A 16102-nucleotide genomic window follows, 5' to 3' on the forward strand; every position below is an offset into this window, starting at 1 on the left:
TGGAAGCTAAGTGTATAGATCAATGGACTACCACTAAGCGTATATTAACCTAGTTTTTGATTTACTGTACATTAGTAGTACTTGTGGATTTCATTGTGATAATAACATACATACACACATGTACCTTGAATAAGTTCACCTCTCCATTATATTCCCATCACCCCTCTCCCACGTACTTCCCTCTTTCATACAGTGTTTGGTGGGTTACATTATGCTGTCTTCAAATGTATATATGCAGTGTATTTCCATCACTTTCAGCCCTCAGTGTCCTTCTGTTTTCCCCTCCCACTTCTGCTGATCATTTCCAATTAGCCCTACAGATACATTTTTGACAGCATATTAAATTACCCTTAACCTAAATGTTAGTATTTTTTCTGGAACAATGGCAAATGATTTCTATAATATAACTGTAAAAGCAAGAAATAAAAAAAATTAAATTAAAAAATTCAAAGCAAGAAATAAAAGTATATGAAATAGTTCAGTTGCTTATGGAAGCAACTATTACCTCAAAGTTAGTATGTGGGAAATTAACTGATTTTCAATTTTAAATTCATCTTAGTTTTGCTTATTATTTTAAGCTTAGTGTTCATGTTATTATTTTTAAATTTTTCTAGCGCCTTTCACAGAGGCTGCAGCTAAATTTCTATGACTCACTCTGTATCAATTATACAATTCTCATTACCAAAATATGATATATATTAGAGATACATTCTAATTTTTATGTTTGATTTATATTCGCCACCTTGTGTAAATTGTAATTGTGAATAAATTAGTGGGTTGATAAAATTAGTATGTTATTTTTGTTTACATTTCTGACTTTCATATAGGCTCTGTCTCTGTCTGAGTCAACTCGCAAGTTTATAATGTCCTAAGACATTCTAAGGCCATCAGACAGTTAAGAGTTAACTGATATTAATGTGGTATGAGATTGAAGTAAAATATACATTACCAGTTCTTGTTTGTCTTCTATCTTCAGAAGTGTGGAGTCCATCTCCTTGCAAGATTTCCTGCTCTCTTCAAAGTTATTGTATCCATATGAAAAATAGTAACAGTTCTCTCCACAACATGACCAGTTAGATGTAAATATGTGGCTTTTTCTTCCTTGAAAACAAAAAAAAAAGTCTTGGAGACTACCCTGTACAAATCCTGGGAGAAATGTGTTGGTCTAAGAGACTGAGGCATCTTTTTTTTTTTTACAGTCTATCTAAAGGCACTTTATATCTTAAAAGTAATGTGATTCATTTCTGCTTTAACAAGAATCCTGGTCTAAGAAGACTGACATATTATTCACATCCCTCCAAGTTAACGTACAATATTGCCACAATTTTGTAAGAAATGTTTATAAGAAGATTTGTGTTTTTTCTCACAACCTGTACTGAAAGGAATTTCTAATGGGAACTAGTTTCTTTACAATATCATCCACACAGGAAAAAATCTAACCTCTGGGAATTGCTGACACCTTCTTGATTTAAAGAATGAAGTTGGACCAAACAATTTGTTCTGTTTATAAGAAAATCCAAGAATTTGAAGGTGATAAACATAAGACCTGTTTTTCTCTGTGATGAATCCATACCTACATACCTGTGTGGAAGGGTTTCTCTGTGAGCACAATAACTTTATCAGTGGACCTGTCCTCTTGTGTTACATTTTGCAATGGATGCTTCTGTGTCTGGGCTCTTTGGTAAGTCTGGAAAACTTTAATCAACATAGTTAACTCAAGGAAGCATCACATGAGACTAAATAAGAGGGAACATTTTAGTAATATTCATCATTTAATCTTCAGGAACATTTTTATTATTGTGATTTTTGGCATTTATCTTTGCCTATATTTCCACACTTATCTCCATTTATCAAAAGGACATTCATAACAAGGCACTTACTACACTTTGATGATAGAGCAAAGAAAATTGCAATACTTCTGTCCTCCAAGAACTAAGCCACTGTAATGGGGAGCATGGAGTTACAGGATGTGTTGAGAAATATAATAAGAAAAATGTGGGTGCTATTGAAAGGCAGAAGATAGATGGCCTGTTTAAGTGAAGGTGTGGAACAGGACAAGAACTCAATAATATACAACCTAATTAATGGCTATCTTAAATTTGCCTTTGATCTGTGAATGGGCAAAAGGTAGAGAAATGAGGAGAGTAGACAATGAAATTTTAAATTGACTGATTGATTGTACATAGTATGAAAGTAACAATCTTCAACAGGCCAGTGAGAACCAAGGAAAAAGAACTAAGAACTCTAGTCTTCCTAGAGTCAGTATATCAATTAATGACTGGTCTCAGAATCTTCCCTTTAAATGTAGTAATATAGAACAGTTTATTCTCAGCACATTATAAAAATGATACAGCTATTAACAGAGGCAGTTATCTTAAAGATATCAGAGAAAGGCAGAGAAAAATATGCTATAATATCATTGCCATCTCTTGGTGGTGGTGCACATGTTTGACTATTCTTTGGTAAAGACTAACTCCTTCCCCAGGATCAGAAATGAGAATTTGAGTTTTCACCTTTCCTATTCAACAAAACACTAGAGGTTCTAAACAGAAAAATTATTTGAGAACATGACATGAAGTTTTCTAGACATGAGTAAAAGAAGAAAAATACACCTACTTATAGATTAATGACATTGCATGTAGAAAATTGTAACTTTAGAGAAAACCTATTAGAACTAATGAACAATTTCTGAAATTTGTACAATAAAAGTTCAGTATGTGAAAATCAATTCCATTTCCATGCATTAATAAGGAACATAATGAAAATTTAAAAATCAATATTATCAAACACAAATTCTCAGAAATGAAATTAATTAAAGAAATGTAAAACCTATACTCCCCAAATTACAAAGCATCGATGAAATATAAATGTGGTATACATACAACATGAAATACATCTAGAAATAAAGCAGGACTGACATGCTGATCTTCTCCAAAGCATGAAAGAGCCTTGAAAACTATAATGAGTGAAAAAAGCCAGTCATAAAAGACTGTTTATTATATGATACAATTTTTATGAAACATACAGAGCAGTAAAATGAATAGACCCCAAAATAAATGAGAGGATGGTAAGTATAAACAAGAGTGAAGGGAAACAGAGGTCAATTGTTAATAGGTATACTTGTTTTCTTTTATGATGATCAAAATATCCTAACACTGATTATAATTATGGTTGTACATAAATATACTAGAAGCTGTTGAATACTATATTTTATATAAATAAATTGGAGTGAATAATATCTCAGAAAAGCCAGCATATATGATCAAATAATTTTTACATAAAAGTTATTTTATATAAGTTTTTTTGTAAAGTTTTATATAAAAGTACAAAGAACAGTATGTGTGTATTGTGTGTGAGTTTGCAATACAAAAGGATTGCTCTGCAAGTGAGAAAGGTTGGGGTCCAGGCTTAGCAATATCATTCAAAAAGATGTTATTTGCTAGGGGTGTTATTCAGTGGTATAGTCTTTGCTTAGTATAATCAAGGCCCTAGATTCAACTCCAAGCACCATAAGCAGCATAAGCAAAAAGAATAAGAAAAGAAAAGAGGAATATGGGGCTATGCATGGTGGATTGTACCTGTAATCCCAGATTTCAGGAGACTGAGGCAGGAGACTTGCAAGTTTGAGACTAACTTGGGCTACATAGTGACTTCCTGCGTCATTTTAAAAAAAGAATAAATGTGTTCTTCAAAAGCATACACAGAGAACTATGAAACTTTAACATGCTGTAATAACTGTGAGTTCTTTTGAAGCAAGATTCAAAGACTGGCTAGTTGCTCTTCTATTTTTGAGTCAAAGACAGTGTCTGCCATGAAAGGAAAATCTTCTAGTGTAGTCATGTTCATCTGGGGTTATTTTTCCCTTTGGTGGACACTGTCAGTGTGTGGAGACATTTGGGATTTAGATACTATAGTCTTCTATAATCTAGTGAGTAGAGGGCAAGGATGCTGTTCATCAAAGTATTATCTCCCCAAATGTCTACAGTGCTGAAATTGAAAAATCATGACCTGCAGAACAAAAATTTCAAGTGGAAAATAATGAAAGATCTTAAATGGGATTTAGAAAGAAAGTACTTACTAACACTGGTTATGGAGTTATAAAAGACATTATGAAGGAACAAAGTTGTTTTATTGAATGAACTCACTAATTACATATAATCAGAGAAAAAATTTTGAAAATCTTACAGGAAATGTATAAAAAGTGATTGATAACATTGCATTCATGTAGGAAAGAGGTCATGTTCTATTTTATGATTTAAGCAGTATTACTGTAAGATAAGGAATTTAATAGATAAAGATTTTCCCAATTCACTGGTCATAAGCAAAGTGAAGTTATAATATGTAAGTGTACCTAATGTATAAACCATATTGTATTTATCCATGAAATTTTTGCTTAATTATTGCAATATATTGTTATGTGACATAAAAAGTAAGTGATAACAAAATAAAATTATCAATATCACCAACATATCATCATTGCTAAGAGGTCTGTAGAGCTTTACAGTTTACTAAGTTTCAGTAGAGCTTCAACAACTATGTTGTATCATTTCTTGTCCTAGTTAATTGTTCCCATAAGAAGCACATGTACCTCATACTTACTTATATATCCTATGCCAGAGACTGCCACGAGGAGAAGCAAACTTATTATTCCCAGGATTGCTGCAATGATGTGCCAAGGACACTCTGTACAAAATCAAAAAGCAGAACGTGTAACAAACATAGCAAAGATCTCAGAATTAGAGCAAAATGGATATTTATTTTGCAGTTTAAAATGAAAATCACTACTTACTCTGACTCTGTCTTATTATTACACAGAAATAAATACCCTTGTCAACATATAAAGAAACCAACACATAATATCAAACATGTACAGGCACGATTGTGATTTTTCAAATGTTTTTTGTATCTGACATGTTTTCATAAAACAATCAAATATCAGAAAAACTTTACCTTTATTTTTATGAGTTAGATGTCTTTTGTCTTTCTGTTTTTTTGAATAGGGGAATTGTAGGTTCTTGTATGTCCCTCTGTCTTCACTCATTCTTGAAGACAATAGACAAAGAAGTTTGAGGATATCAAGCAAAATGATTTTTTAAATTTCTTTGTCATGTTTGAGAATAGAAACCCTATACAGTTACTTAATGGTCCATAAAAGCTTATGTATAAATTATACTGAGATTATAGATATTTTTAAAGTAATTTCAGAACAAGGTAAAATAGGCATTGCCAGTTATTCCAGCTCTGAAGACTGAGGCAGAAAAATCCTGAGTACCAGGTCAGCCTAGTCTACATAACAAAACATGTCTCTTTCAGAAAGAGAGGAAGAGAGAGAGACAAAGAGAGAAAGGAAGAGAGAGAGAGAGAGAGAGAGAGAGAGAGAGAGAGAGAGAGAGAGAGAGAGAAGGAAAGCAGGGAAGGGAAAGAAAAAGAGAGTAATTTCAATGCTACCAAAATTTTGATACAAGATCCCACCGCTCATTTATCCTATATCATTAACTTTATAGTTACTGAACCTCATGAATACTGACTTAGAGTGTGAGAAAATTAAAAAATCATAGTATTATTCAAGGCAAGGTATTAAAAGAAGTAATTTGAGCTCAGCTGGGCACCACTTGCAATTGTAACAACACTGCACAGTGATGGCATGTTTCAATTTAGATATTTAGAAAACTGAAATGCAGAGAACTTAAGGTAAATTCAAAAAAGTAATTCTTTTAAAAATAATTTTATTGTATAATATTATGGGGTTTATTATGATATTTCCATCCATACATAAAATTTAATTTGTGATATATACCTGTACTTAGCTCATAAAAGTAACACTTGTACAAAAATTAAAAATAACCTCTCTCTCTCTCAGAAAACAGTAAAAAAGTTTCTCAATAAATAAAAGTTTTTTTTAACTTAGCTATTTGTGCTTAGAAAAAGTTAAATACATCTCTCTTGCAATACATGTATGGGTATTTGCAGACCTGATGGCCAATCTACTCTAAAACTTCAGGTGGGTGGTAACACGAGCTCTTCTGAGAATGCGTGAACAATGCAAACTTATAATTTCTCTACATTTCGAGTCTTGCAAAACAAACTGCGTTCAAGATATTGCAAAAGAACTTGAGCTTGAATATACAGGCAGTTTTAACACTTGTCGTGTCACAAATTAATCCTATGTCCTTAAGAAAATAACTTCTCTAATTCCTTCGGTAAACAATAAGAGGTAAGATTAAACCATCTAAATCTTTAGTTAAACAAAGACATGCATATAAACTTTCAGTTTATAAGATATACCAAACTAAGGCATTTATTTGGGTTTGTATTTTCTGTTCCAATTTTTTCATTCCTTTACTACATGCTATATTTAGTATATATTGCATAATACATAATTGTCCATACCATACACAGTGATTAATTCCATAAATCATACCATTATGTTAAAAAAGTATATTATTTTATCACCAAATCATGGTTGCCAGGACAGATCATTCAATTAATGGAGCTGGGAACTTGAAGAATTACAGCCTTTTCTTTTACCAAAATAGACTTGAGTTGCTGTGGTTCCCATAATTTTTTATTCCCCAGCATCTATGCTCTTCTAGATACATAGCTAAGGATATTTGTGATCACTTATATCACCTTGATAGTGCTTTGATTAAGAAATTAAAATGAGACCCAGACTTACCAAGTAGACATATGGAAAGGCTTCCCCAGGCTTCTGGGAAAGACTTGCTTTAAAATAAATAAATGCCAAGAGAACCCAGGCCCTCGTTCCTTCTCTGGTTGTTGTGCGGGAGACAGGAGGGTCTGGACTGTGACAGCCATATCACAATCAAGCAGAGGGGTCTTAGGATGAAGCAGATGCTGAATATGGTGGGCAGAGGGACAGAAGGCATCTGAGGATCTTGTCGTTATTGTACCATGTGCATGGCTGCTGAAGCTCCAAGCTTTGTGCTCATTATTAACTTCAGCTCAAGTTCATGCAATGATATAATTAGTGTCAAACAGACACTAACAAATAAAAAGTACTCATATGTACATGTACACACATATGTAGAAATATAGGTATATATATTTTTACAAAGTATAATTTAAACATAGTTGAGTATATTTAGTGGCTCTGCTTTAATGACAAAAACTTTAGTTAAAATGATACAGTGAAATTATATTGCTATTATAATTATGTTAGTGACTGTTACCTAATTTTCATAAGAAAACATTCAAGTTCTGGCATGCAAGTAAAAATAGAGATGAAAAATTCTCCCCTTAACTGGTCTATTGTTCCCCAGCCAGTAAGTTCTAGATACTTAACAAATTATATACTTATTTAATGATTTATATTTAATGATTATACTTAGAGATGACTGTCTGTATTGAAGAGGATGAGAAGAGAATCAAGATGACTAAACCTAAAATCTAAAATGGAGTGCTATTAGAATTCTCCTGAATAGCAAACATAAAAATAAAAATAAAAAGATGCAAACTCTCCCTATGAAAGGATGTTTTAATGTTATGTAGTAGCATGCCACATTCAAACAAAGGCTATTTTGAAACGAGAAAATTTACAAAACATCGACAATAAAAATGTACATTGCAGCTTCGGATTTTCTCAGAATACACAATTATTCTGCATGATAGAGAATTTTGAAAGTGTTGTAGTGGTAGGTGTCTTGTAATTCTGTAACACATGAATAATGACTTACTATTATAAAACACTTCTTCCTCTAAGTGTTATTATACTGATGAGTGGGAATCTTGCATACCATATATCATAGGGTATTTCAAATTTGAGTCATAAAGGTAGTTTCAAATTTTTCAACTGTATTTTCTTTGAAAGTAAAGCTTTAAAAATAAATGATAGAAGAAAGTAGGTAATGTGAATTAACAAAATTTAAAGAGAAAATAAAAAGATAATTACACATATGATACACATGAGGGTAAAAAGAACTATAAATATTCTGAGTAAAAAATATTTCCTAATTGCCACATTTCACAAATTTGATAATTGATGACAATATTTTACATGATACAAATATTTTCACCTGTATTTTTCATTGCTAGTGGATGTGTAACTAGCAGCAATGAGTCTGGAAAGCATTGTGGATAAAAGACTTATGGACGTTCTTATCCTTTCAAGCATTGCTCCTTTAAAAGATTTTTGGAATAAAGCAATAAGATCAGTAGAGAACAACATTCATGCCTTACAAAGGATGTTATACCCTTTAAAATAAAAGGCAATAGGGTCTTGGATGTAGAGTGCTTACCTGATATATACAGGGCTTGGTCCTCAGCACTGAAAATACAGATACATAGTATGAAAAGCTGCATAAATCCAGTAAGAAGTGTTTAAATGTATCTCATAAAATTCGTATTTAAAATATTATTTATAATGGAGAAATATTCTTGTTTAAAGAAAAAATGCTTAAACATAAAAATCTCTGGTACACTATGGATACCACTTATATTACCATACAAAAGTAAATTAGTAAAAGATAAAAATAACATAAAGAGTTCACTTATGAAAAGTATAATTAGTGGAGAATTCTATTTCTTCTTATACATCATTTCTGCAACATTTTCTTGAATACCTACACAATTTGTTTATTTTATGTGTCTTCTCAAATAGATTTATTCATAACATGAGGGTTATTTTGCCAATCCACTCTTCGCCCTCACTTAGTATAGTCATGACATTCAGTGAATGTTTAGTAGAGTCTGAATGATATTCCTCTACTTACTGAACATTATCTGGCAAATTAACTTCTATCATAAAATGTTTTAAAATAATGAGTAAAAGGCATTTGATCAATGAATCACGTAGAGAAAATACAATGAATTTAAAATATTTCAGTGCATTCTTAAATGACCATCACAGATAAATTAGTAAGGAAATGTGACATATTTATAATCTAGGAGGAAAAATGTATTTTTATTTATTTATTGTTGTGCTGGGAGAGACACATTGTGGCATTTGCAAACGTTCTTACTATATATCAAATATATTGTGCTTGAATTCACCCCCTCCACCATTCTCCCTCATCCCCTTTCCCCCATTCCTGGGAAAGTTTCAACATGTAACATCTTTGTCCAAAACAATACTTTCACTAACTCTGTAGATAGAACAGGCATCATTTGGTGACAGATTTGATTCCTTTGTAATTTGAAGAATTTGATTTAAGCCATCATCAAATAATAATAAAATGTACTTGTTTTTCAATAAACATTATAACATAATGCTATATCATAAGGTACATCTTATCAAAGTCATGTATTTCCTGGCTAACTTTTCTGACTTTTGTTTAGTGTTTTTCTATTGAATATCTGAACATGTAAAACATTAAAATATATTTGTAAATATAAAACTGAATTTGCTAGAAAAATAATCACAATGGCAAGCTATTCAAACTTTTCATACTATTCTTAACTCCAGGAGAAGGGATAACCATGTCAATAATTCACTGCTAATCAGCTACATAGCATCCATGATGAGGATCATAAAACAGACATGTATAATGTTAAAAATGGAAATAAGTTATTTCCCAAAACATCTGAGAAATTCTTTCACTGTTTTCAAATTATTTACTTGTTATTTTCATATTATATTGTACTAGGGGTACATTGTGACATTTTCAAAAGTGCTTACAATTTATCTTGGTTAAATTCACCTCCATATGTGAGTATTTTAAAAGCCATTTTCTTCAAGGTGAATATTTTTAACTCATTCTCATTCAAATTCACTTCTGTTTTCACCTCTAGAATAAAGTTAACATGAGCCTTAAGTTCAGTACTCTCCTACAATAATTCAAAATCTTTCCAGCATTCTATACAGTTCCATACAACAAATTCACTTTACCCCCTCCCCCAGCAGTGTGACAGTGGAGAACTGTGTCCCACACCCATGGTGGCTGATATTACCTGGGTCTCTGCTTTGGAATTTCACTGGCTGGAGGACAAGCTTAGTCTGGAAGTCAGTGGGATGGGATGTGCTGCTCAGCTGCTCTCTCACCTCTGCTTTGAGGTAGGAGGGGCTTCTTGGTGCTTCTGACTGGCCCAGAGACCACATCAGAGAAAGAGCTGGTGATCTGACAGAATTCAATATTTCCATACAAAAAGTCTCTGCTGGAGTCAGGATCACATGTTCTACCTCACTCTGTGTTGGAAAAGAGCCAAAAAGAGCTAAGATGATAAATTTTTGGAGTGTTTCATGGATTAATGAAAACTTCAGCTTTAGAAGCTACCATAAAGCTTGGAGGAAAAATGGGCATTTTAGAATTTCATGTATGCAGGAAATACTTGACAAAGTTCTAAAAATATTAAAAAATGAAAAGAGAAATACATATCCTTGTTCTTCCTGGCATGATTTATACCGTTTTATAGAATAGAGACATCTTTGTTTTTTATTACAGCAAATATAAATGAATATCAAAACGTGCATAAACATTGTCCTATATTTTTGACAATCATCCTAAGTATTTTCGGGTTATTTGATGTATTACATAAAGTATAAATGCTCACAGTATTGGGTTGGCTGATTTAAAATTTTCTTTTTTCCTACCTCTTTCTTGTGTTCTCATTAACTTATCCGAAGAAACATGCTTTCTCTTTACATAATAAAAAGATAGAAGCAGAATTATAAAGTTTTAAATGGTGAATAGGGTTTCATCTGGCCTTTTTAAAGTTGTTCATCTGTTCTAATTGTCACTATACCTTCTCATGGATTTTCAATTCAGTGAATTGTATCCACCTCAGCTGTATACTCTAGTCAGCCTTAAAAGTGGGTGCTGTTTAGATCATAACAAAAGTGCTTTTTTCATATTGAACTCATTGATCTGCCCAACCTAAAACGTTTTTACTGTGATGATACTCTAAACTTCCTAGAAATGTGCAGTGATAACAGTCAAATCCATCTCTATGTCAGTTACATCACTTGAACTTTTTCAAAAGCCTCTTTCTGTGCTGCAAGATTCCCTCCTTTCTCACACCTAATGCATATCTGTTTTTGTCTTTTCTAAATCTGGAGGAAAAACTAGCTTCTTTAACTTTTTCTTTTGTAGGCTTACTTTTACCTCGTTCTGTTCCTTGCTTACAACTAATCATTTTCATAAAGTAGGTTTCTTTCTTTTTTAATTATTCATTTATTCACAAGTGCATACACTGGGCCATTTTTCCCCGCTGCCTCCCTCCCCCACAATCTTCTCCTCAATCTTCCTTGCTTCCAGGCAGAACCTGTTCTGTCCTTATCTCTAATTTTGTTGAAAAGAAGACATAAGCATACTAAGGAAGACAGCTGACATAAATAAATAAGAAGAAACATTCTAGAAATTCTCTAGGCAGTAGTGCTTTCTCTGAAAGACAAATTGATTCTGAACACTACCATATAATACAGTTATACATTGTTTCTACTCTTAAATTGTATAGGAGTACATTTGTCATTATTTAATATTACCAAATCAGCCTATATATATGTATATCATATGTGTGTGTGTGTATATATATATATATATATATATATGTATGTATACATATCTAGTCTAGGTATACAATTTTTAGTTGTATAAATATATCTCTATATATGTGTATGGTATATCATATTCATCCTAAATAAATATATACTTATCTAAACATTTGGGAACAAAGCTCCAAAGAAAATAAATTATTAACATTTAATAAATTACCAGGTTTATTATATAACATAAATAAATGTTTATAAAACAACTAACAAAATATATAGGTAAATATTGTATTAACAATGTTAACAACAAATAAAAATATAAAATGTTTTCCAGTACAGTATTTCATATCTTTTTCTTGAGAATTTTAATTTTATAACTATTTATGTAATAGTTTTTATTTGGATGATTATAAATATGTTCCTTAAAGCTCTTTCCTGTCCTCAAAACACCCACAGTTTTTCACCCAAAAATATCAGTTTACTTTAGTTCTTCTTAGAATACTTCTTTTGTCTCTTTTCTGGCTCAGTTTTTAATAGCCTTTAAAGTCCGCTGAAACACCATTCATGCTTCATTCTTTTATCTTCAACAAGCCTAGCCAGTATTAAAAGCAAAATACCTAAACTGACATTGAATGAAAGAATGATAGGCTAGTAGAAACAAAGATACAAATCCAAGATGAAATAAATAAATAAACATGATCAGGGGAAGAGGGAGAGACACTCATGTGCAATACATGCATGAATATATGTACATATATTCAGACTATATCTAAATGAATGTGATTAAAACAGGGAATGCCTAGAACTTTGAAATATCTTTTTAAATTTGAAAATAGATTTTTTAATTTTATATTGTGTATTTCTTATCTACTGTTATTTTCACTTTTTTATTTTAAACTTGGTGAAAGTTAGAAGAATGTAGATACCCAAATCTGTAGTTATTTTATGATATAATGAGCACAGGTGAATGGTTTAGGTAGAAAATCATTAGGAATTTGTGTGAATACAGAAAAAAAAGTAATGAGGTGGTACCGTTTAACTTATTTTTGATCTTCAGAATATTTGCATGTATAATTTTTAATCAATAAGTGATATATTAGCATACTAAATCTCAAACTAATTGGGAGCATTTCTGCTACAGTTTTGTTTTTTGTGACTAAAGATGCAGATCTCAGTTGGTCTTATTTGGTCACTGATTCAGTTAGCATTCTTTTACCATAGCTTCTAAAGCAAAGGAAAAGTCTTTACTGTAGCAAGCTGTCAGGAGAAATATGTAATAATAAATGATAAGGCTGCTTTTCTTGGACTTTCCAATTTTATACTATTTTGCCATCAAGCAGTTATGAAATAATAGTATTTTAGGTATGTTTTAGATAGGAAGTATACAAAAGTATTCTATTGTTTTTTCTTGTGACCCTAATGCAGTTTTGGTGGAAGCATCAACGAAGAAACGAACTTTCTAAAACTGATTTTCCAGAAATGTCAAAAACTCTGTGTGTTACTACTTGTGATGCTTAATCAAAAGAAATAAAACCATAATCTGGAGATGAAGGATACATGGGACTAAAACTGGATGAGTTTGAGGAAAGGAAGAAAGGCATGCTGGAAAAATGGGTAAGAGCTGACTCAAGTCTGGAGTGCAGCTAACAGTAACATGCCAATATGGAACTCTTAGTTTTGACAAATGTAAGATGTATAATTCTAAGATACTGTGAGATAATAACCTTAGGTAAACTGAAGACAAGTGAGGGATGTACTCTGTACTATCCTTTTTGTTTTCAAAACATTTTTATTGGCATACATTTGTTGTACATGGAGGATTCACTATGACATTTCTAATTAACCCTACACTATACATTGGTTAGGTTTGCCCCCACCATCTCTCCCCCTCGCCCCCTTCTTCCCACATAAAACAATTGTGAAAGTTTTCATTGTTCTATTTCATATACATATATAAGGCACATCAACCATATTCATCCTCCTTCAACCCCTACATTCATCTTCCCTTCAACCCCTACATTCATCTTCCCATCCTCCCACAAGTATTCATCCTCCACAGGGACTATTTTACAGTCTTGTTTTTCATTTTTAATTACACAGACTGTGTCCAAAGGGGTTTCTCAATATATCTCAGCTATGAATATACTGAACTTTGATCAGTTCAACCCCTTCTCCTACTCTCCCTTAGCCTTTTTCTCCTACCCACTAGTATTTAACAGCATTGAGCACTCATCATTATATCATCTACTTGACTGTTTCATTCTTTTTCATTCCTTCCTCCCACATATTTCATAATATAAAATGAAACATTATATATATAAATGTGTATATGATTATATTTGGTTTTGTGTGTATACATATCCTGTGGATCTATCTTGCACATATGAGGGAAAGCTTGCAGCCTTTGACTTTCTGAACCTGGCTTATTACCCATACCATGATTTCTTCTAAGTCTACCCATTTACTTGCAAATGTCATAATTGCATTTTTCCTTATAGCTGAATAAAATTCCATTGAGTATATATACACACGCATACTCACATATCACACACACATACATATGAAATATAGATATATATCATATATAGAATATATATCTATATTATATAGAGACATAATATACAAATCACATTTTCTTAATCTATTCATCAGTTATAGGGCAACTGGGTTGTTTCCATAGCTTGGCTATTGTGAACAGTGCAGGAATAAACATCTGTATACACGTGTCTCTATTATATCCTGATTTGCATTCCTTTGGGTATATGTCCAAGAGTGGTATTTTTGGATCTTATGGTAGTTCTAATTGTAGCTTTTAAAGGAATCTCCATATTACTTTCTATAATGGTTGCAATAATTTACATTCCCACCAAAATGCATAATAGTTCCTGTTTCACTGCATCCTCACCACCATTTATTGCTGTTTTTGTTCTTGAACATAGTCATTCTAACCAGGGTGAGATGGAATCTTGGTATAGATTTGATTTGCATTTTCTTTAGGGTCGGGGAAGTTGAATATTTTTCATTTATATATTGGACATTTGTGCCTCTTCCTTTGAAAATTGCCTATACAATTCATGTGCCCATTTCTTCATTGGTCTGTTGCTTCTTTGGGAGTTTAGTTTTTTGAGCTCTCTGTAGATTCTGGATATCGGACCTTATCAATAAATAGCAGGCAAACATTTTTTCCCATTCTGTGGCAATCTTTTAAGTCTAGTGACTGTTTCCTTTGCTGTGATGAAGCTTTTTAGTTTGATATAGTCTCTTTTTTAATTGTGTAAATTCTCATTTACTCACATGTGTATATATTGTTTGGGCCACCTGCCCTCCACTGCCCCACTTCTGGGCAGAACCTGTTCCACCCTCTCGTTTTCTGATTTTGTTGAAGAGAAAACATAACAGATAATAAAAAAGACATAGCAGTTTTGCTAGTTTGAGGTAAAGATAGCTACATAGAGAGAGTCCTAGCACAGCTTCCAGGCACATGTGTATTGCAACCCACATTAGTTCATCTCTACTAGACTTCTTGACTACTTCCTAGTCCCCTTCCCATAGCGGCCTCTGCCAGTTTAAGATTACTGTATTTGCTCCTATACAGTAAGCACATCAACCACATTCAAGTTTTAGGTTTCCTTCCCTTTCCCTATCCCTCCTGTGCATGTCCTCCCTTTAGTGTATGACCCATGTCCAATAGTATTACTGCATTTGTTTTAGGTCTATAATCTCCATATGAGGGAGAACATGTGATTAGCTTTCTGAGCCTGGCTAACTATGCTTAAGAACATGTTGTCCAGTTCTATCCATTCACTTGCAAATGACAAAATTTCATTTTTCTCTGTGGCTGAGTAAAATTCCATTGTGTACAAATACCACATTTGCTTAATCCATTTGTTGGTAGTGGGGCATCTTGGCTGTTTCCATAGCTTGACTATGGTGAATAACTCTACAATAAACATGGGTGTCCAGGTGCCTGTGTAATAACTTGAGTCACATTCCTTTGGGTATATTCCTAGGAGTGGTATTGCTGGATCATGTGGCAGATCTTTGTTTAGGTTTTTAAGAAGCCTCCACATTGTTTTCCAAAGTGGCTGTACTAGGTTGCATTCCCACCAGCAGTGTATGAGGGTCCCTTTTTCCCTGCATCCTCGCCAATCTTTTCTGTTGGTGGTGTTCTTGATGATAGCTGTTTTAAAAGGAGTGAGGTGGACTCTTCATGTGGTTTTGATTTGCATTTCCTTTATGGATGGGATGGTGAGCATTTTTTCATGTTTTTTTTTGAACATTTGGATTTCTTCCTTTGAAAAAGTTCTGTTTAGTTCAGTTGCCCATTTCTTTATTGGTTTATTGATTTTTTGAGCTCCCTGTATATTCTGGTTATCATTCCTTTGTCTGATGTATAGCTAGCAAATATTCTCTCCCATGCTGTGAGTGGTCTCTTCAATTTAAAGACCATTTCTTTTGTTGCATAGTAGCTTTTTAACTTCATGTAGTCCCTTTTGTCCACCCTTTCTCTTAGTTGCTGGGCTGCTGGAGTTCTACTGAGGAATACCTCTACGGAGGTATTCCCTGCTCTTTCCTGTACCAACTGAAAGGTTTTGGGTCTGATATTAAGTTCCTACTCCACTTTGAGTTGACACTAGTACAGGGTGATAGGCATGGATT

Source organism: Castor canadensis, chromosome 6 (assembly GCF_047511655.1).
Source record: "Castor canadensis chromosome 6, mCasCan1.hap1v2, whole genome shotgun sequence".
Classification (NCBI taxonomy): domain Eukaryota; kingdom Metazoa; phylum Chordata; class Mammalia; order Rodentia; family Castoridae; genus Castor; species Castor canadensis.